At 34.6% G+C, this 20,222-nt stretch overlaps 4 non-coding genes across 4 annotated transcripts; all 4 read left to right on the forward strand.

The window, feature by feature from the left end:
- Positions 1–4,702: 4,702 nt before the first annotated feature.
- Positions 4,703–4,776, forward strand: TRNAN-AUU (transfer RNA asparagine (anticodon AUU)). The gene has a single exon. It is a non-coding gene; the product is annotated as a tRNA-Asn (tRNA).
- A 3,436-nt stretch (positions 4,777–8,212) lies between these two features.
- Positions 8,213–8,286, forward strand: TRNAN-AUU (transfer RNA asparagine (anticodon AUU)). The gene has a single exon. It is a non-coding gene; the product is annotated as a tRNA-Asn (tRNA).
- Positions 8,287–10,552: 2,266 nt separating this feature from the next.
- Positions 10,553–10,626, forward strand: TRNAN-AUU (transfer RNA asparagine (anticodon AUU)). The gene has a single exon. It is a non-coding gene; the product is annotated as a tRNA-Asn (tRNA).
- A 2,265-nt stretch (positions 10,627–12,891) lies between these two features.
- Positions 12,892–12,965, forward strand: TRNAN-AUU (transfer RNA asparagine (anticodon AUU)). Its single transcript has one exon. It is a non-coding gene; the product is annotated as a tRNA-Asn (tRNA).
- The last annotated feature ends 7,257 nt before the right edge of the window (positions 12,966–20,222 follow it).

A 20,222-nucleotide genomic window follows, 5' to 3' on the forward strand; every position in this document is an offset into this window, starting at 1 on the left:
TCAGTATGTACTTTTTGCAAAGTGTCTCTGTGGCGCAATCGGTTAGTGTGTTTGGCTATTAACCAAAAGGTTGATGGTTCAATCCCACCCAGGGACGTAATTAACCTTGTGATCAGATTTTGGTGATCTTTAAGTAGACAAGTCAAAATTTCAAACCTCCTCTTATGGTGTAGGGTACATGGCCTTCTCTGATGTAATCAGAGTTAGATTTGATTCAGTGATTTTGTGAAAAACAGCTAGGAAGCACAATTTAGCAGTGGGTTGCAGAGAAAAAAAATATGCTGGCAGAAAAATCCAATCGAGTGATTAAACAGCTCTTCATTTTCTGGCTTTATTTTTATGCTAACAAATTTGTTCTCTGAAAAGTGTCCACAAAGCCAAGTCTCTGATTAACACCTTTGTAAGGATGGTTTTTCACCTATTACTAAATTAAACTTGCTTCATTGGAAAGGCAGCAAGATGCATCCTCATTTCAATGTCTACTGAAATAATACAAGTTGACACCAGGAAACATTAACGCCACTGCATCCTTGCAGCTTTCTCATGTGGAAGTCTGTTTAATGTGAAAACAAGGTGATATATAATTAGCACACAGGTAAGGAATTAAGAAAATCTTTATTTAAGGGTGAAGATGTTTCTCACAAAATTGTTGACCCAATGCATCATTGAAATTCAAGCTGGAAAGATGATTTTAATATATCACTTGTACATTTTGTATTGCTCTTCTGGTGACAATGTAGTTTGTTTTTGTCAATTACCATTTTAATAATAGGGTAAAGAAAATGAAGTGGATTTTTGAAAGAAAACAATACTGTCAATTAACTATTAAAACAAATTAAAATGGTAAAAGTTATTGTACTTTAAGTAAAAATAAAAGAGACAAAATATCAATCCCAGTTTTGGATTACTTTAATTAACAAAAAAAAATGCATATAGCAGAGGATTGTTTCAATCTGCCTACCTCTGGGTTATGGGCCCAGCATGCTTCCATTGCAGTACTCTGCTGCACATGTAAGTTCAAGAGATCCTGAAGCACTCACTCATCATGGGAAAGTACCAATGTGTTTCTTCGTTGGTTGATGGAAGAAACATCTTACAAAAACTCTCCAGATTATTGACTTTTTAAAGTTTTTCTCGGAAACGTTTTAGATGAATGCTTATTAGCCTTTGTCAGTATGGACTTTTGCAAAGTGTCTCTGTGGCGCAATCAGTTAGTATGTATGGCTATTAACCAAAAGGTTGGTGGTTCAATCCCACCCAGGGACCTAATTGACCTTGTTATCAGATTTTGGTGATCTTTAAGTAGACAAGTAAAAATTTCAAACCCCCTGTTATGGTGTAGGGTACCTGGCCTTCTCTGATGTAATCAGAGTTAGATTTGATTCAGTGATTTTATAAAAACAGCTAGGAAGCACAATTTAGCAGTGGGTTGCAGAGAAAAAAAATATGCTGGCAGAAAAATCCAATTGAGTGATTAAACAGCTCTTTATTTTCTGGCTTTATTTTTATGCTAACAAATTTGTTCTCTGAAAAGTGTCCACAAAGCCAAGTCTCTGATTAATACCTTTGTAAGGATGGTTTTTCACCTATTACTAAATTAAACTTGCTTCATTGGAAAGGCAGCAAGATGCATCCTCATTTCAATGTCTACTGAAATAATACAGGTTGACACCAGGAAACATTAACGCCACTGCATCCTTGCTGCTTTCTCATGTGGAAGTCTGTTTAATGTGAAAACAAGGTGATATCTAATTAGCACACAGGTAAGGAATTAAGAAAATCTTTATTTAAGGGTGAAGATGTTTCTCACAAAATCGTTGCCCCAATGCATCATTGAAATTCAAGCTGGAAAGATGATTTTAATATATCACTTGTACATTTTGTATTGCTCTTCTGGTAACAATGTAGTTTGTTTTTGTCAATTACCATTTTAATAATAGGGTAAAGAAAATTAAGTGGATTTTTGAAAGAAAACAATACTGTCAATATACTATTAAAACAAATTAAAATGGTAAAAGTTATTGTACTTTAAGTAAAAATAAAAGAGCCAAAATATCAATCCCAGTTTTGGATTACTTTAATTAACAAACAAAAAAATGCATATAGCAGAGGATAGTTTCAATCTGCCTACCTCTGGGTTATGGGCCCAGCATTCTTCCATTGCTGTACTCTGCTGCACATGTAAGTGCAAGAGATCCTGAAGCACTCACTCATCATGGGAAAGTACCAATGTGTTTCTTCGTTGGTTGATAGAAGAAACATCTTACAAAAACTCTCCAGATTATTGACTTTTTTAAGTTTTTCTAGGAAACGTTTTAGATGAATGCTTATTAGCATTTGTCAGTATGTACTTTTCCAAAGTGTCTCTGTGGCGCAATCAGTTAGTGTGTACGGCTATTAACCAAAAGGTTGGTGGTTCAATCCCACCCAGGGACGTAATTGACCTTGTTATCCGATTTTGGTGATCTTTAAGTAGACAAGTCAAATTTCATACCCCCTGTTATGGTGTAGGGTACCTGGCCTTCTCTGATGTAATCAGAGTTAGATTTGATTCAGTGATTTTATAAAAACATCTAGGAAGCACAATTTAGCAGTGGGTTGCAGAGAAAAAGAAATATGCTGGCAAAAAAATCAAATTGCGTGAATAAACAGCTCTTCATTTTCTGGCTTTATTTTTATGCTAACAAATTTGTTCTCTGAAAAGTGTCCACTAAGCCAAGTCTCTGATTAACACCTTTGTAAGGATGGTTTTTCACCTATTACTAAATTAAACTTGCTTCATTGGAAAGGCAGCAAGATGCATCCTCATTTCAATGTCTACTGAAATAATACAGGTTGACACCAGGAAACATTAACGCCACTGCATCCTTGCTGCTTTCTCATGTGGAAGTCTGTTTAATGTGAAAACAAGGTGATATCTAATTAGCACACAGGTAAGGAATTAAGAAAATCTTTATTTAAGGGTGAAGATGTTTCTCACAAAATCGTTGCCCCAATGCATCATTGAAATTCAAGCTGGAAAGATGATTTTAATATATCACTTGTACATTTTGTATTGCTCTTCTGGTGACAATGTAGTTTGTTTTTGTCAATTACCATTTTAATAATAGGGTAAAGAAAATTAAGTGGATTTTTGAAAGAAAACAATACTGTCAATATACTATTAAAACAAATTAAAATGGTAAAAGTTATTGTACTTTAAGTAAAAATAAAAGAGCCAAAATATCAATCCCAGTTTTGGATTACTTTAATTAACAAACAAAAAAATGCATATAGGAGAGGATAGTTTCAATCTGCCTACCTCTGGGTTATGGGCCCAGCATGCTTCCATTGCTGTACTCTGCTGCACATGTAAGTGCAAGAGATCCTGAAGCACTCACTCATCATGGGAAAGTACCAATGTGTTTCTTCGTTGGTTGATAGAAGAAACATCTTACAAAAACTCTCCAGATTATTGACTTTTTTAAGTTTTTCTAGGAAACGTTTTAGATGAATGCTTATTAGCCTTTGTCAGTATGGACTTTTGCAAAGTGTCTCTGTGGCGCAATCAGTTAGTATGTACGGCTGTTAACCATAAGATTGGTGGTTCAATCCCACCCAGGGACCTAATTGACCTTGTTATCAGATTTTGGTGTTCTTTAAGTAGACAAGTCAAAATTTCAAACCCCCTGTTATGGTGTAGGGTACCTGGCCTTCTCTGATGTAATCAGAGTTAGATTTGATTCAGTGATTTTATAAAAACAGCTAGGAAGCACAATTTAGCAGCAGTGGGTTGCAAAGAAAAAAAATATGCTGGCAGAAAAATCCAATTGAGTGATTAAACAGCTCTTCATTTTCTGGATTTATTTTTATGCTAACAAATTTGTTCTCTGAAAAGTGTCCACAAAGCCAAGTCTCTGATTAACACCTTTGTAAGGATGGTTTTTCACCTATTACTAAATTAAACTTGCTTCATTGGAAAGGCAGCAAGATGCATCCTCATTTCAATGTCTACTGAAATAATACAAGTTGACACCAGGAAACATTAACGCCACTGCATCCTTGCTGCTTTCTCATGTGGAAGTCTGTTTAATATGAAAACAAGGTGATATCTAATTAGCACACAGGTAAGGAATTAAGAAAATCTTTATTTAAGGGTGAAGATGTTTCTCACAAAATCGTTTCCCCAATGCATCATTGAAATTCAAGCTGGAAAGATGATTTTCATATATCACTTGTACATTTTGTATTGCTCTTCTGGTGACAATGTAGTTTGTTTTTGTCAATTACCATTTTAATAATAGGGTAAAGAAAATGAAGTGGATTTTTGAAAGAAAACAATACTGTCAATATACTATTAAAACAAATTAAAATGGTAAAAGTTATTGTACTTTAAGTAAAAATAAAAGAGACAAAATATCAATCCCAGTTTTGGATTACTTTAATTAACAAAAAAAATGCATATAGCAGAGGATAGTTTCAATCTGCCTACCTCTGGGTTATGGGCCCAGCATGCTTCCGTTGCAGTACTCTGCTGCACATGTAAGTGCAAGAGATCCTGAAGCACTCACTCATCATGGGAAAGTACCAATGTGTTTCTTCGTTGGTTGATGGAAGAAACATCTTACAAAAACTCTCCAGATTATTGACTTTTTAAAGTTTTTCTAGGAAACGTTTTAGATTAATGCTTATTAGCCTTTGTCAGTATGGACTTTTGCAAAGTGTCTCTGTGGCGCAATCGGTTAGTGTGTTTGGCTATTAACCAAAAGGTTGGTGGTTCAATCCCACCCAGGGACATAATTAACCTTGTGATCAGATTTTGGTGATATTTAAGTAGACAAGTCAAAATTTCAAACCTCCTCTTATGGTGTAGGGTACATGGCCTTCTCTGATGTAATCAGAGTTAGATTTGATTCAGTGATTTTATAAAAAACAGCTAGGAAGCACAATTTAGCAGTGGGTTGCAGAGAAAAAAAATATGCTGGCAGAAAAATCCAATCGAGTGATTAAACAGCTCTTCATTTTCTGGCTTTATTTTTATGCTAACAAATTTGTTCTCTGAAAAGTGTCCACAAAGCCAAGTCTCTGATTAACACCTTTGTAAGGATGGTTTTTCACCTATTACTAAATTAAACTTGCTTCATTGGAAAGGCAGCAAGATGCATCCTCATTTCAATGTCTACTGAAATAATACAAATTGACACCAGGAAACATTAACGCCACTGCATCCTTGCTGCTTTCTCATGTGGAAGTCTGTTTAATGTGAAAACAAGGTGATATCTAATTAGCACACAGGTAAGGAATTAAGAAAATCTTTATTTAAGGGTGAAGATGTTTCTCACAAAATTGTTGACCCAATGCAACATTGAAATTCAAGCTGGAAAGATGATTTTAATATATCACTTGTACATTTTGTATTGCTCTTCTGGTGACAATGTAGTTTGTTTTTGTCAATTACCATTTTAATAATAGGGTAAAGAAAATGAAGTGGATTTTTGAAAGAAAACAATACTGTCAATATACTATTAAAACAAATTACAATGGTAAAAGTTATAGTACTTTAAGTAAAAATAAAAGAGACAAAATATCAATCCCAGTTTTGGATTACTTTAATTAACAAAAAAAAAATGCATATAGCAGAGGATAGTTTCAATCTGCCTACCTCTGGGTTATGGGCCCAGCATGCTTCCATTGCAGTACTCTGCTGCACATGTAAGTTCAAGAGATCCTGAAGCACTCACTCATCATGGGAAAGTACCAATGTGTTTCTTCGTTGGTTGATGGAAGAAACATCTTACAAAAACTCTCCAGATTATTGACTTTTTAAAGTTTTTCTAGGAAACGTTTTAGATGAATGCTTATTAGCCTTTGTCAGTATGGACTTTTGCAAAGTGTCTCTGTGGCGCAATCAGTTAGTATGTATGGCTATTAACCAAAAGGTTGGTGGTTCAATCCCACCCAGGGACCTAATTGACCTTGTTATCAGATTTTGGTGATCTTTAAGTAGACAAGTCAAAATTTCAAACCCCCTGTTATGGTGTAGGGTACCTGGCCTTCTCTGATGTAATCAGAGTTAGATTTGATTCAGTGATTTTATAAAAACAGCTAGGAAGCACAATTTAGCAGTGGGTTGCAGAGAAAAAAAATATGCTGGCAGAAAAATCCAATTGAGTGATTAAACAGCTCTTTATTTTCTGGCTTTATTTTTATGCTAACAAATTTGTTCTCTGAAAAGTGTCCACAAAGCCAAGTCTCTGATTAACACCTTTGTAAGGATGGTTTTTCACCTATTACTAAATTAAACTTGCTTCATTGGAAAGGCAGCAAGATGCATCCTCATTTCAATGTCTACTGAAATAATACAGGTTGACACCAGGAAACATTAACGCCACTGCATCCTTGCTGCTTTCTCATGTGGAAGTCTGTTTAATGTGAAAACAAGGTGATATCTAATTAGCACACAGGTAAGGAATTAAGAAAATCTTTATTTAAGGGTGAAGATGTTTCTCACAAAATCGTTGCCCCAATGCATCATTGAAATTCAAGCTGGAAAGATGATTTTAATATATCACTTGTACATTTTGTATTGCTCTTCTGGTGACAATGTAGTTTGTTTTTGTCAATTACCATTTTAATAATAGGGTAAAGAAAATTAAGTGGATTTTTGAAAGAAAACAATACTGTCAATATACTATTAAAACAAATTAAAATGGTAAAAGTTATTGTACTTTAAGTAAAAATAATAGAGCCAAAATATCAATCCCAGTTTTGGATTACTTTAATTAACAAACAAAAAAATGCATATAGCAGAGGATAGTTTCAATCTGCCTACCTCTGGGTTATGGGCCCAGCATGCTTCCATTGCAGTACTCTGCTGCACATGTAAGTGCAAGAGATCCTGAAGCACTCACTCATCATGGGAAAGTACCAATGTGTTTCTTCGTTGGTTGATAGAAGAAACATCTTACAAAAACTCTCCAGATTATTGACTTTTTTAAGTTTATCTAGGAAACGTTTTAGATGAATGCTTATTAGCATTTGTCAGTATGTACTTTTAGCAAAGTGTCTCTGTGGCGCAATCAGTTAGTGTGTACGGCTATTAACCAAAAGGTTGGTGGTTCAATCCCACCCAGGGATGTAATTGACCTTGTTATCAGATTTTGGTGATCTTTAAGTAGACAAGTCAAATTTCATACCCCCTGTTATGGTGTAGGGTACCTGGCCTTCTCTGATGTAATCAGAGTTAGATTTGATTCAGTGATTTTATAAAAACATCTAGGAAGCACAATTTAGCAGTGGGTTGCAGAGAAAAAGAAATATGCTGGCAAAAAAAACAAATTGCGTGATTAAACAGCTCTTCATTTTCTGGCTTTATTTTTATGCTAACAAATTTGTTCTCTGAAAAGTGTCCACAAAGCCAAGTCTCTGATTAACACCTTTGTAGGGATGGTTTTTCACCTATTACTAAATTAAACTTGCTTCATTGGAAAGGCAGCAAGATGTATCCTCATTTCAAAGTCTACTGAAATAATACTAGTTGACACCAGGAAACATTAACGCCACTGCATCCTTGCTGCTTTCTAATGTGGAAGTCTGTTTAATGTGAAAACAAGGTGATATCTAATTAGCACACAGGTAAGGAATTAAGAAAATCTTTATTTAAGGGTGAAGATGTTTCTCACAAAATCGTTGCCCCAATGCATCATTGAAATTCAAGCTGGAAAGATGATTTTAATATATCACTTGTACATTTTGTATTGCTCTTCTGGTGACAATGTAGTTTGTTTTTGTCAATTACCATTTTAATAATAGGGTAAAGAAAATGAAGTGGATTTTTGAAAGAAAACAATACTGTCAATATACTATTAAAACAAATTAAAATGGTAAAAGTTATTGTACTTTAAGTAAAAATAAAAGAGACAAAATATCAATCCCAGTTTTGGATTACTTTAATTAACAAAAAAAAAATGCATATAGCAGAGGATAGTTTCAATCTGCCTACCTCTGGGTTATGGGCCCAGCATGCTTCCATTGCAGTACTCTGCTGCACATGTAAGTGCAAGAGATCCTGAAGCACTCACTCATCATGGGAAAGTACCAATGTGTTTCTTCGTTGGTTGATGGAAGAAACATCTTACAAAAACTCTCCAGATTATTGACTTTTTAAAGTTTTTCTAGGAAACGTTTTAGATTAATGCTTATTAGCCTTTGTCAGTATGGACTTTTGCAAAGTGTCTCTGTGGCGCAATCGGTTAGTGTGTTTGGCTATTAACCAAAAGGTTGGTGGTTCAATCCCACCCAGGGACATAATTAACCTTGTGATCAGATTTTGGTGATATTTAAGTAGACAAGTCAAAATTTCAAACCTCCTCTTATGGTGTAGGGTACATGGCCTTCTCTGATGTAATCAGAGTTAGATTTGATTCAGTGATTTTATAAAAAACAGCTAGGAAGCACAATTTAGCAGTGGGTTGCAGAGAAAAAAAATATGCTGGCAGAAAAATCCAATCGAGTGATTAAACAGCTCTTCATTTTCTGGCTTTATTTTTATGCTAACAAATTTGTTCTCTGAAAAGTGTCCACAAAGCCAAGTCTCTGATTAACACCTTTGTAAGGATGGTTTTTCACCTATTACTAAATTAAACTTGCTTCATTGGAAAGGCAGCAAGATGCATCCTCATTTCAATGTCTACTGAAATAATACAAATTGACACCAGGAAACATTAAAGCCACTGCATCCTTGCTACTTTCTCATGTGGAAGTCTGTTTAATGTGAAAACAAGGTGATATCTAATTAGCACACAGGTAAGGAATTAAGAAAATCTTTATTTAAGGGTGAAGATGTTTCTCACAAAATTGTTGACCCAATGCAACATTGAAATTCAAGCTGGAAAGATGATTTTAATATATCACTTGTACATTTTGTATTGCTCTTCTGGTGACAATGTAGTTTGTTTTTGTCAATTACCATTTTAATAATAGGGTAAAGAAAATGAAGTGGATTTTTGAAAGAAAACAATACTGTCAATATACTATTAAAACAAATTAAAATGGTAAAAGTTATAGTACTTTAAGTAAAAATAAAAGAGACAAAATATCAATCCCAGTTTTGGATTACTTTAATTAACAAAAAAAAAATGCATATAGCAGAGGATAGTTTCAATCTGCTTACCTCTGGGTTATGGGCCCAGCATGCTTCCATTGCAGTACTCTGCTGCACATGTAAGTTCAAGAGATCCTGAAGCACTTACTCATCATGGGAAAGTACCAATGTGTTTCTTCGTTGGTTGATGGAAGAAACATCTTACAAAAACTCTCCAGATTATTGACTTTTTAAAGTTTTTCTAGGAAACGTTTTAGATGAATGCTTATTAGCCTTTGTCAGTATGGACTTTTGCAAAGTGTCTCTGTGGCGCAATCAGTTAGTATGTACGGCTATTAACCAAAAGGTTGGTGGTTCAATCCTACCCAGGGACCTAATTGACCTTGTTATCAGATTTTGGTGATCTTTAAGTAGACAAGTCAAAATTTCAAACCCCCTGTTATGGTGTAGGGTACCTGGCCTTCTCTGATGTAATCAGAGTTAGATTTGATTCAGTGATTTTATAAAAACAGCTAGGAAGCACAATTTAGCAGTGGGTTGCAGAGAAAAAAAATATGCTGGCAGAAAAATCCAATTGAGTGATTAAACAGCTCTTTATTTTCTGGCTTTATTTTTATGCTAACAAATTTGTTCTCTGAAAAGTGTCCACAAAGCCAAGTCTCTGATTAACACCTTTGTAAGGATGGTTTTTCACCTATTACTAAATTAAACTTGCTTCATTGGAAAGGCAGCAAGATGCATCCTCATTTCAATGTCTACTGAAATAATACAGGTTGACACCAGGAAACATTAACGCCACTGCATCCTTGCTGCTTTCTCATGTGGAAGTCTGTTTAATGTGAAAACAAGGTGATATCTAATTAGCACACAGGTAAGGAATTAAGAAAATCTTTATTTAAGGGTGAAGATGTTTCTCACAAAATCGTTGCCCCAATGCATCATTGAAATTCAAGCTGGAAAGATGATTTTAATATATCACTTGTACATTTTGTATTGCTCTTCTGGTGACAATGTAGTTTGTTTTTGTCAATTACCATTTTAATAATAGGGTAAAGAAAATTAAGTGGATTTTTGAAAGAAAACAATACTGTCAATATACTATTAAAACAAATTAAAATGGTAAAAGTTATTGTACTTTAAGTAAAAATAATAGAGCCAAAATATCAATCCCAGTTTTGGATTACTTTAATTAACAAACAAAAAAATGCATATAGCAGAGGATAGTTTCAATCTGCCTACCTCTGGGTTATGGGCCCAGCATGCTTCCATTGCTGTACTCTGCTGCACATGTAAGTGCAAGAGATCCTGAAGCACTCACTCATCATGGGAAAGTACCAATGTGTTTCTTCGTTGGTTGATGGAAGAAACATCTTACAAAAACTCTCCAGATTATTGACTTTTTAAAGTTTTTCTAGGAAACGTTTTAGATTAATGCTTATTAGCCTTTGTCAGTATGCACTTTTGCAAAGTGTCTCTGTGGCGCAATCGGTTAGTGTGTTTGGCTATTAACCAAAAGGTTGGTGGTTCAATCCCACCCAGGGACGTAATTAACCTTGTGATCAGATTTTGGTGATATTTAAGTAGACAAGTCAAAATTTCAAACCTCCTCTTATGGTGTAGGGTACATGGCCTTCTCTGATGTAATCAGAGTTAGATTTGATTCAGTGATTTTATAAAAAACAGCTAGGAAGCACAATTTAGCAGTGGGTTGCAGAGAAAAAAAATATGCTGGCAGAAAAATCCAATCGAGTGATTAAACAGCTCTTCATTTTCTGGCTTTATTTTTATGCTAACAAATTTGTTCTCTGAAAAGTGTCCACAAAGCCAAGTCTCTGATTAACACCTTTGTAAGGATGGTTTTTCACCTATTACTAAATTAAACTTGCTTCATTGGAAAGGCAGCAAGATGCATCCTCATTTCAATGTCTACTGAAATAATACAAATTGACACCAGGAAACATTAACGCCACTGCATCCTTGCTGCTTTCTCATGTGGAAGTCTGTTTAATGTGAAAACAAGGTGATATCTAATTAGCACACAGGTAAGGAATTAAGAAAATCTTTATTTAAGGGTGAAGATGTTTCTCACAAAATTGTTGACCCAATGCAACATTGAAATTCAAGCTGGAAAGATGATTTTAATATATCACTTGTACATTTTGTATTGCTCTTCTGGTGACAATGTAGTTTGTTTTTGTCAATTACCATTTTAATAATAGGGTAAAGAAAATGAAGTGGATTTTTGAAAGAAAACAATACTGTCAATATACTATTAAAACAAATTAAAATGGTAAAAGTTATTGTACTTTAAGTAAAAATAATAGAGCCAAAATATCAATCCCAGTTTTGGATTACTTTAATTAACAAACAAAAAAATGCATATAGCAGAGGATAGTTTCAATCTGCCTACCTCTGGGTTATGGGCCCAGCATGCTTCCATTGCTGTACTCTGCTGCACATGTAAGTGCAAGAGATCCTGAAGCACTCACTCATCATGGGAAAGTACCAATGTGTTTCTTCGTTGGTTGATAGAAGAAACATCTTACAAAAACTCTCCAGATTATTGACTTTTTTAAGTTTATCTAGGAAACGTTTTAGATGAATGCTTATTAGCATTTGTCAGTATGTACTTTTAGCAAAGTGTCTCTGTGGCGCAATCAGTTAGTGTGTACGGCTATTAACCAAAAGGTTGGTGGTTCAATCCCACCCAGGGATGTAATTGACCTTGTTATCAGATTTTGGTGATCTTTAAGTAGACAAGTCAAATTTCATACCCCCTGTTATGGTGTAGGGTACCTGGCCTTCTCTGATGTAATCAGAGTTAGATTTGATTCAGTGATTTTATAAAAACATCTAGGAAGCACAATTTAGCAGTGGGTTGCAGAGAAAAAGAAATATGCTGGCAAAAAAAACAAATTGCGTGATTAAACAGCTCTTCATTTTCTGGCTTTATTTTTATGCTAACAAATTTGTTCTCTGAAAAGTGTCCACAAAGCCAAGTCTCTGATTAACACCTTTGTAGGGATGGTTTTTCACCTATTACTAAATTAAACTTGCTTCATTGGAAAGGCAGCAAGATGTATCCTCATTTCAAAGTCTACTGAAATAATACTAGTTGACACCAGGAAACATTAACGCCACTGCATCCTTGCTGCTTTCTAATGTGGAAGTCTGTTTAATGTGAAAACAAGGTGATATCTAATTAGCACACAGGTAAGGAATTAAGAAAATCTTTATTTAAGGGTGAAGATGTTTCTCACAAAATCGTTGCCCCAATGCATCATTGAAATTCAAGCTGGAAAGATGATTTTAATATATCACTTGTACATTTTGTATTGCTCTTCTGGTGACAATGTAGTTTGTTTTTGTCAATTACCATTTTAATAATAGGGTAAAGAAAATGAAGTGGATTTTTGAAAGAAAACAATACTGTCAATATACTATTAAAACAAATTAAAATGGTAAAAGTTATTGTACTTTAAGTAAAAATAAAAGAGACAAAATATCAATCCCAGTTTTGGATTACTTTAATTAACAAAAAAAATGCATATAGCAGAGGATAGTTTCAATCTGCCTACCTCTGGGTTATGGGCCCAGCATGCTTCCATTGCAGTACTCTGCTGCACATGTAAGTGCAAGAGATCCTGAAGCACTCACTCATCATGGGAAAGTACCAATGTGTTTCTTCGTTGGTTGATGGAAGAAACATCTTACAAAAACTCTCCAGATTATTGACTTTTTAAAGTTTTTCTAGGAAACGTTTTAGATTAATGCTTATTAGCCTTTGTCAGTATGGACTTTTGCAAAGTGTCTCTGTGGCGCAATCGGTTAGTGTGTTTGGCTATTAACCAAAAGGTTGGTGGTTCAATCCCACCCAGGGACATAATTAACCTTGTGATCAGATTTTGGTGATATTTAAGTAGACAAGTCAAAATTTCAAACCTCCTCTTATGGTGTAGGGTACATGGCCTTCTCTGATGTAATCAGAGTTAGATTTGATTCAGTGATTTTATAAAAAACAGCTAGGAAGCACAATTTAGCAGTGGGTTGCAGAGAAAAAAAATATGCTGGCAGAAAAATCCAATCGAGTGATTAAACAGCTCTTCATTTTCTGGCTTTATTTTTATGCTAACAAATTTGTTCTCTGAAAAGTGTCCACAAAGCCAAGTCTCTGATTAACACCTTTGTAAGGATGGTTTTTCACCTATTACTAAATTAAACTTGCTTCATTGGAAAGGCAGCAAGATGCATCCTCATTTCAATGTCTACTGAAATAATACAAATTGACACCAGGAAACATTAAAGCCACTGCATCCTTGCTACTTTCTCATGTGGAAGTCTGTTTAATGTGAAAACAAGGTGATATCTAATTAGCACACAGGTAAGGAATTAAGAAAATCTTTATTTAAGGGTGAAGATGTTTCTCACAAAATTGTTGACCCAATGCAACATTGAAATTCAAGCTGGAAAGATGATTTTAATATATCACTTGTACATTTTGTATTGCTCTTCTGGTGACAATGTAGTTTGTTTTTGTCAATTACCATTTTAATAATAGGGTAAAGAAAATGAAGTGGATTTTTGAAAGAAAACAATACTGTCAATATACTATTAAAACAAATTAAAATGGTAAAAGTTATAGTACTTTAAGTAAAAATAAAAGAGACAAAATATCAATCCCAGTTTTGGATTACTTTAATTAACAAAAAAAAAATGCATATAGCAGAGGATAGTTTCAATCTGCTTACCTCTGGGTTATGGGCCCAGCATGCTTCCATTGCAGTACTCTGCTGCACATGTAAGTTCAAGAGATCCTGAAGCACTCAATCATCATGGGAAAGTACCAATGTGTTTCTTCGTTGGTTGATGGAAGAAACATCTTACAAAAACTCTCCAGATTATTGACTTTTTAAAGTTTTTCTAGGAAACGTTTTAGATTAATGCTTATTAGCCTTTGTCAGTATGGACTTTTGCAAAGTGTCTCTGTGGCGCAATCGGTTAGTGTGTTTGGCTATTACCAAAAGGTTGGTGGTTCAATCCCACCCAGGGACGTAATTAACCTTGTGATCAGATTTTGGTGATATTTAAGTAGACAAGTCAAAATTTCAAACCTCCTCTTATGGTGTAGGGTACATGGCCTTCTCTGATGTAATCAGAGTTAGATTTGATTCAGTGATTTTATAAAAAACAGCTAGGAAGCACAATTTAGCAGTGGGTTGCAGAGAAAAAAAATATGCTGGCAGAAAAATCCAATCGAGTGATTAAACAGCTCTTCATTTTCTGGCTTTATTTTTATGCTAACAAATTTGTTCTCTGAAAAGTGTCCACAAAGCCAAGTCTCTGATTAACACCTTTGTAAGGATGGTTTTTCACCTATTACTAAATTAAACTTGCTTCATTGGAAAGGCAGCAAGATGCATCCTCATTTCAATGTCTACTGAAATAATACAAATTGACACCAGGAAACATTAACGCCACTGCATCCTTGCTGCTTTCTCATGTGGAAGTCTGTTTAATGTGAAAACAAGGTGATATCTAATTAGCACACAGGTAAGGAATTAAGAAAATCTTTATTTAAGGGTGAAGATGTTTCTCACAAAATCGTTGCCCCAATGCATCATTGAAATTCAAGCTGGAAAGATGATTTTAATATATCACTTGTACATTTTGTATTGCTCTTCTGGTGACAATGTAGTTTGTTTTTGTCAATTACCATTTTAATAATAGGGTAAAGAAAATTAAGTGGATTTTTGAAAGAAAACAATACTGTCAATATACTATTAAAACAAATTAAAATGGTAAAAGTTATTGTACTTTAAGTAAAAATAATAGAGCCAAAATATCAATCCCAGTTTTGGATTACTTTAATTAACAAACAAAAAAATGCATATAGCAGAGGATAGTTTCAATCTGCCTACCTCTGGGTTATGGGCCCAGCATGCTTCCATTGCTGTACTCTGCTGCACATGTAAGTGCAAGAGATCCTGAAGCACTCACTCATCATGGGAAAGTACCAATGTGTTTCTTCGTTGGTTGATAGAAGAAACATCTTACAAAAACTCTCCAGATTATTGACTTTTTTAAGTTTTTCTAGGAAACGTTTTAGATGAATGCTTATTAGCCTTTGTCAGTATGGACTTTTGCCAAGTGTCTCTGTGGCGCAATCAGTTAGTATGTACGGCTATTAACCATAAGGTTGGTGGTTCAATCCCACCCAGGGACTTAATTGACCTTGTTATCAGATTTTGGTGATCTTTAAGTAGACAAGTCAAAATTTCAAACCCCCTGTTATGGTGTAGGGTACCTGGCCTTCTCTGATGTAATCAGAGTTAGATTTGATTCAGTGATTTTATAAAAACAGCTAGGAAGCACAATTTAGCAGTGGGTTGCAGAGAAAAAAATATGCTGGCAGAAAAATCCAATTGAGTGATTAAACAGCTCTTTATTTTCTGGCTTTATTTTTATGCTAACAAATTTGTTCTCTGAAAAGTGTCCACAAAGCCAAGTCTCTGATTAACACCTTTGTAAGGATGGTTTTTCACCTATTACTAAATTAAACTTGCTTCATTGGAAAGGCAGCAAGATGCATCCTCATTTCAATGTCTACTGAAATAATACAGGTTGACACCAGGAAACATTAACGCCACTGCATCCTTGCTGCTTTCTCATGTGGAAGTCTGTTTAATGTGAAAACAAGGTGATATCTAATTAGCACACAGGTAAGGAATTAAGAAAATCTTTATTTAAGGGTGAAGATGTTTCTCACAAAATCGTTGCCCCAATGCATCATTGAAATTCAAGCTGGAAAGATGATTTTAATATATCACTTGTACATTTTGTATTGCTCTTCTGGTGACAATGTAGTTTGTTTTTGTCAATTACCATTTTAATAATAGGGTAAAGAAAATTAAGTGGATTTTTGAAAGAAAACTATACTGTCAATATACTATTAAAACAAATTAAAATGGTAAAAGTTATTGTACTTTAAGTAAAAATAAAAGAGCAAAAATATCAATCCCAGTTTTGATTACTTAAATTAACAAAAAAAATGCATATAGCAAAGGATAGTTTCAATCTGCCTACCTCTGGGTTATGGGTCCAGCATGCTTCCATTGCAGTACTCTGCTGCACATGTAAGTGCAAGAGATCCTGAAGCACTCACTCATCATGGGAAAGTACCAATGTGTATATTCATTGGTTGATGGAAGAAACATCTTACAAAAACTCTCCAGATTATTGATTTTTTAATGTTTTTCTAGGAAACGTTCTAGATGTATGCTTATTAGCCTTTGTCAGTATGTACTGTTTGCAAAGTGTCTCGGTGGCGCAATCGGTTAGTATGTTCGGCTATTAACCAAAAGGTTGGTGGTTCAATCCCACCCAGGGACGTAATTGACCTTGTGATCACATTTTGGTGATATTTAAGTAGACAAGTCAAAATTTCAAACCCCCTCTTATTGTGTAGTGTACCTGGCCTTCTCTGATGTAATCAGAGTTAGATTTGATTCAGTGATTTTATAAAAAACAGCTAGGAAGCACAATTTAGCAGTGGGTTGCAGAGAAAAAAAATATGCTGGCAGAAAAATCCAATTGAGTGATTAAACAGCTCTTCATTTTCTGGCTTTATTTTTATGCTAACAAATTTGTTCTCTGAAAAGTGTCCACAAAGCCAAGTCTCTGATTAACACCTTTGTAAGTATGGTTTTTCACCTATTACTAAATTAAACTTGCTTCATTGGAAAGGCAGCAAGATGCATCGTCATTTCAATGTCTACTGAAATAATACAGGTTGACACCAGGAAACATTAACGCCACTGCATCCTTGCTGCTTTCTCATGTGGAAGTCTGTTTAATGTGAAAACAAGGTGATATCTAATTAGCACACAGGTAAGGAATTACGAAAATCTTTATTTAAGGGTGAAGATGTTTCTCACAAAATTGTTGCCCCAATGCATCATTGAAATTCAAGCTGGAAAGATGATTTTAATATATCACTTGTACATTTTGTATTGCTCTTCTGGTGACAATGTAGTTTTTTTGTCAATTACCATTTTAATAACAGGGTAAAGAAAATTAAGTGGATTTTTGAAAGAAAACTATACTGTCAATATACTATTAAAACAAATTAAAATGGTAAAAGTTATTGTACTTTAAGTAAAAATAAAAGAGCAAAAATATCAATCCCAGTTCTGATTACTTAAATTAACAAAAAAAATGCATATAGCAAAGGATAGTTTCAATCTGCCTACCTCTGGGTTATGGGTCCAGCATGCTTCCATTGCAGTACTCTGCTGCCCATGTAAGTGCAAGAGATCCTGAAGCACTCACTCATCATGGGAAAGTACCAATGTGTTTATTCGTTGGTTGATGGAAGAAACATCTTACAAAAACTCTCCAGATTATTGATTTTTTAATGTTTTTCTAGGAAACGTTCTAGATGTATGCTTATCAGCCTTTGTCAGTATGTACTTTTTGCAAAGTGTCTCTGTGGCGCAATCGGTTAGTGTGTTTGGCTATTAACCAAAAGGTTGATGGTTCAATCCCACCCAGGGACGTAATTAACCTTGTGATCAGATTTTGGTGATCTTTAAGTAGACAAGTCAAAATTTCAAACCTCCTCTTATGGTGTAGGGTACATGGCCTTCTCTGATGTAATCAGAGTTAGATTTGATTCAGTGATTTTATGAAAAACAGCTAGGAAGCACAATTTAGCAGTGGGTTGCAGAGAAAAAAAATATGCTGGCAGAAAAATCCAATCGAGTGATTAAACAGCTCTTCATTTTCTGGCTTTATTTTTATGCTAACAAATTTGTTCTCTGAAAAGTGTCCACAAAGCCAAGTCTCTGATTAACACCTTTGTAAGGATGGTTTTTCACCTATTACTAAATTATACTTGCTTCATTGGAAAGGCAGCAAGATGCATCCTCATTTCAATGTCTACTGAAATAATACAAGTTGACACCAGGAAACATTAACGCCACTGCATCCTTGCAGCTTTCTCATGTGGAAGTCTGTTTAATGTGAAAACAAGGTGATATATAATTAGCACACAGGTAAGGAATTAAGAAAATCTTTATTTAAGGGTGAAGATGTTTCTCACAAAATTGTTGACCCAATGCATCATTGAAATTCAAGCTGGAAAGATGATTTTAATATATCACTTGTACATTTTGTATTGCTCTTCTGGTGACAATGTAGTTTGTTTTTGTCAATTACCATTTTAATAATAGGGTAAAGAAAATGAAGTGGATTTTTGAAAGAAAACAATACTGTCAATTAACTATTAAAACAAATTAAAATGGTAAAAGTTATTGTACTTTAAGTAAAAATAAAAGAGACAAAATATCAATCCCAGTTTTGGATTACTTTAATTAACAAAAAAAAATGCATATAGCAGAGGATTGTTTCAATCTGCCTACCTCTGGGTTATGGGCCCAGCATGCTTCCATTGCAGTACTCTGCTGCACATGTAAGTTCAAGAGATCCTGAAGCACTCACTCATCATGGGAAAGTACCAATGTGTTTCTTCGTTGGTTGATGGAAGAAACATCTTACAAAAACTCTCCAGATTATTGACTTTTTAAAGTTTTTCTCGGAAACGTTTTAGATGAATGCTTATTAGCCTTTGTCAGTATGGACTTTTGCAAAGTGTCTCTGTGGCGCAATCAGTTAGTATGTATGGCTATTAACCAAAAGGTTGGTGGTTCAATCCCACCCAGGGACCTAATTGACCTTGTTATCAGATTTTGGTGATCTTTAAGTAGACAAGTAAAAATTTCAAACCCCCTGTTATGGTGTAGGGTACCTGGCCTTCTCTGATGTAATCAGAGTTAGATTTGATTCAGTGATTTTATAAAAACAGCTAGGAAGCACAATTTAGCAGTGGGTTGCAGAGAAAAAAAATATGCTGGCAGAAAAATCCAATTGAGTGATTAAACAGCTCTTTATTTTCTGGCTTTATTTTTATGCTAACAAATTTGTTCTCTGAAAAGTGTCCACAAAGCCAAGTCTCTGATTAATACCTTTGTAAGGATGGTTTTTCACCTATTACTAAATTAAACTTGCTTCATTGGAAAGGCAGCAAGATGCATCCTCATTTCAATGTCTACTGAAATAATACAGGTTGACACCAGGAAACATTAACGCCACTGCATCCTTGCTGCTTTCTCATGTGGAAGTCTGTTTAATGTGAAAACAAGGTGATATCTAATTAGCACACAGGTAAGGAATTAAGAAAATCTTTATTTAAGGGTGAAGATGTTTCTCACAAAATCGTTGCCCCAATGCATCATTGAAATTCAAGCTGGAAAGATGATTTTAATATATCACTTGTACATTTTGTATTGCTCTTCTGGTAACAATGTAGTTTGTTTTTGTCAATTACCATTTTAATAATAGGGTAAAGAAAATTAAGTGGATTTTTGAAAGAAAACAATACTGTCAATATACTATTAAAACAAATTAAAATGGTAAAAGTTATTGTACTTTAAGTAAAAATAAAAGAGCCAAAATATCAATCCCAGTTTTGGATTACTTTAATTAACAAACAAAAAAATGCATATAGCAGAGGATAGTTTCAATCTGCCTACCTCTGGGTTATGGGCCCAGCATTCTTCCATTGCTGTACTCTGCTGCACATGTAAGTGCAAGAGATCCTGAAGCACTCACTCATCATGGGAAAGTACCAATGTGTTTCTTCGTTGGTTGATAGAAGAAACATCTTACAAAAACTCTCCAGATTATTGACTTTTTTAAGTTTTTCTAGGAAACGTTTTAGATGAATGCTTATTAGCATTTGTCAGTATGTACTTTTCCAAAGTGTCTCTGTGGCGCAATCAGTTAGTGTGTACGGCTATTAACTAAAAGGTTGGTGGTTCAATCCCACCCAGGGACGTAATTGACCTTGTTATCCGATTTTGGTGATCTTTAAGTAGACAAGTCAAATTTCATACCCCCTGTTATGGTGTAGGGTACCTGGCCTTCTCTGATGTAATCAGAGTTAGATTTGATTCAGTGATTTTATAAAAACATCTAGGAAGCACAATTTAGCAGTGGGTTGCAGAGAAAAAGAAATATGCTGGCAAAAAAATCAAATTGCGTGAATAAACAGCTCTTCATTTTCTGGCTTTATTTTTATGCT

The sequence above is a fragment of the Pseudophryne corroboree genome, unplaced genomic scaffold, assembly GCF_028390025.1.
Source record: "Pseudophryne corroboree isolate aPseCor3 unplaced genomic scaffold, aPseCor3.hap2 scaffold_462, whole genome shotgun sequence".
Taxonomy (NCBI): domain Eukaryota; kingdom Metazoa; phylum Chordata; class Amphibia; order Anura; family Myobatrachidae; genus Pseudophryne; species Pseudophryne corroboree.